This window comes from Sciurus carolinensis, chromosome 17 (assembly GCF_902686445.1).
Source record: "Sciurus carolinensis chromosome 17, mSciCar1.2, whole genome shotgun sequence".
In the NCBI taxonomy this organism is placed as follows: domain Eukaryota; kingdom Metazoa; phylum Chordata; class Mammalia; order Rodentia; family Sciuridae; genus Sciurus; species Sciurus carolinensis.
In genome coordinates this window covers 10,779,036-10,782,118 of record NC_062229.1, presented here as the reverse complement: position 1 = coordinate 10,782,118, position 3,083 = coordinate 10,779,036, and the positions used below count along the sequence as shown (strand labels likewise).

Genomic DNA, 3,083 nt, shown 5'->3' with positions numbered 1-3,083 from the left:
ATGGAAGCTGAGAACCACACAGCACTAACACAATTCCTCCTCCTGGGCCTCTCAGAGGATCCCTAATTGCATCCCTTTCTGTTTGGACTGTTCCTGCCCACGTACCTGGTCACTGTGCTCGGGAACCTGCTTATCATCCTGGCTGTCAGCTCTGATGCCCCATGTACTTCTTCCTCTCCAACCTGTCCTTGTTTGACATCTGCTTCATCTCCACAACAGTTCCAAAGATGCTGGTGAACATTAACACACAGAGTAAAAACATATCCTGCATTGAGTGCCTCACTCAGACATATTTTTTTACAATTTTAGTTGGAGTGGATAATTTTCTACTGACCATAATGGCTTATGACTGCTTTGTGGCCATCTGTCATCCCGTGAACTACATAGTCATCATGAACTCCCAGCTCTGTGTCCTCCTGGTTCTGATGTCTTGGCTCATCACGTTCTGGGTCTCCCTGATTCATATTCTACTGGTGAATTGACTGACCTTTTCCATAGGCACTGAAATCCCACATTTCTTCTGTGAACTAGCTGAGCTTCTCAAGGTGACCATCTCTGACACCTTTATCAATAACTTGTTTGTGTATGTGGCAACTGCCCTACTGGGTGTGTTTCCTGTAACTGGGATCCTCTACTCTTACTCTCAGATTATCTCCTCCTTATTGAGGATGTCCTCCATGAAGAAGAAGTATAAAGCATTTTCCACCTGTGGGTCCCACTTCTGTGTGGTCTCCTTGTTCTGTGGAACAGCATTTGGGGTTTATCTCAGTTCTGCTCTGACCCATTCTTCCCAGGAAAGCTCTATTGCTTCAGTGTTGTACACTGTGGTCACCCCCATGCTGCACCCCTTCATCTACAGCCTGAGGAACAAGGACATGAAGGGGGCCCTTGGGAGACTCCTTGGTACAGCATCTTCTAGACCTTGATGGATTACTGACCTCAGAACTCAGGGGATGTTGTGTCTCTTGAGGCAAATGTACTGAATTACAGTATCGTAACTCTTTTTGTCCCCTAAATTACATGCTTGATTTCTTGTATTCCCATAGCTCTAATGACTTTCCTTTTCCAGATTGTTATTTCTTTTTCTCTTCAGAAACCTCCCATTTTAACTCTTCCCTATCTATGGTTTATGAAGTCTCAAGTTGGTAAGTGTTCTTACAGACACTGTTGAGACTTCCAACATGATATAAAACACTTGTATCACATGCTGAGGTGGATTTCTCAAAAAGTATTGCTTTAATGGTCTTCATCTCAATTTAATTGTTCCTCTGTTTTCCTGGGAGAAATGTAATGAAAATCATCAAAGCAAAGTGCTTACAATATTTGAACTATTTGTCATTTTACATGTATGGCTTTATTTGGTTCTGGAAACATTGCTTGGGAGAATTCTCTCAAATTCACCAACTTTCTGGAAAGAGACTGAGTTTGAAATTCACACTAACCTAGAATATGGCACTGAGCCCACACTCCTTGCCAAGCCTTCTTTTTTGTAAAAAAGATTATGTTTTCAACATGAAAGCTGAAATCCAGCTTTGAAAGTGAGTTTGTTCTTTTGATTCATGGTGATATAATGAGTGATTTAATGTCTGTGAAATATTGCTATATTACTTGTCTTCCTTCCTTCCTTCCTATTTTCTTCTTCATTCTCTGCTTCATTTATTTTTTTCTCCCTCATTTCCTTCTTTCTTCTTTTCCTCCTTTATTTTAACTCTTTCATTGGTAATGTTACCTTATATTCTACTGTATGTATACACACAAGTTGTTTATCTCTTCATCCATTTTTGTACAATTGGATCATTACTGTATTGTGGATATTATGAGCAGTGCTGCCATGGATATTCATGAACCTGTGTTTGAGTAGTTAAGTGTTATGATGACACTTCAGTCATCAGAGCCTGCATACAGTGACTCCCTACCCATCCTAGTTTGAATATGTTCTATGATGGTGCACAATGATAAAATCTGCAACCAACTTTTCTTAGAACCTACCCTAGTGGTTAAGCAAGTAAATGCCTATTCCTGTTTTAATTACTGTAGTAATAATCTCAGGAATGGAACTTCTCATTCATATGGTCATCGTATGTTTAATTGTGGAATAGCTGAGTATGTTTTAAATTCCAATGTGTATAAGTTCTAATATCTTCATATCCTTGCCAATACTTGTTATTTTCAATTTCATGAAAGTATGTGAAATTGGTAAAATTGTTTTATGCATTTACATATATGCCACAATGAAATCCACTGTTCTCTATGATTAATGTTAATAATCTCATTGTGCTCTTGATTTGCATTTACCCATGGTTAACAGAGTATCTTCCAGTGCCTGTTGGCAGGCACTATATATGTTCTTTGGAAAAATGACTTCTTATTTCTTTGCTCATTTCCCCATTCTGTATAATGGCTTCCCATTTACGTCAAGCACACTATTTACTTGTATTAATTAAAATAATTAATATAATTAAATAAATTAATTAAATAAATAAATAAAATAAAATAATGATATATAATGCATCCTTTGAGGTTATTTCTCCTAAATAAAATGTGTCTCCTTAGAACAACATCTACCCACCCCAACTCTCTGTTAAACAATCTTTTTATCTCTGCTTTCATGAGTTGGACTATTTTGGATACTATGTTTAAGGGAGTTCCATGTCTGACTCCTTTCTTTTAACAGAATGCGATAGGGTTTCATTCATGTTGTACCAAATGACAAGATTTCATATTTTATCTTTCTACACTAGGGGCCTGTGATTTGGGATTCCTATTCCTTTGTGATACATGTTTTTCGCTAACATGGATAAGAGTCCAATTCTGACTTTTTTTCCTGTTTATTTGATATATGTTTGCATATGAGAAACTACTGTTCTTTACAAAGTCTTTTGGTAACTTTTTACCCCACGATATTTCAGAATATCTTAGAAGACTGCAGCTGAGGTGCCAGACAGGGTATCACTCACCTCATGGCTTCACGGCTGAGAATCTGCTGCAAAGTTATTTCATGCAGCTGTGGGCAGGATTTGGGTTCTTGCAGGATGGTGTCCAGAGGCCTCCCTTAAATTGTAGCCACAAGAGACTCCCATGGA

The 3,083-nt window shown here is 38.2% G+C and overlaps 1 pseudogene; it reads left to right on the top strand.

Annotated features, from left to right (window-relative positions):
- On the top strand, positions 1-926 carry LOC124968018 (olfactory receptor 867-like; annotated as a pseudogene).
- Positions 927-3,083: the final 2,157 nt, after the last annotated feature.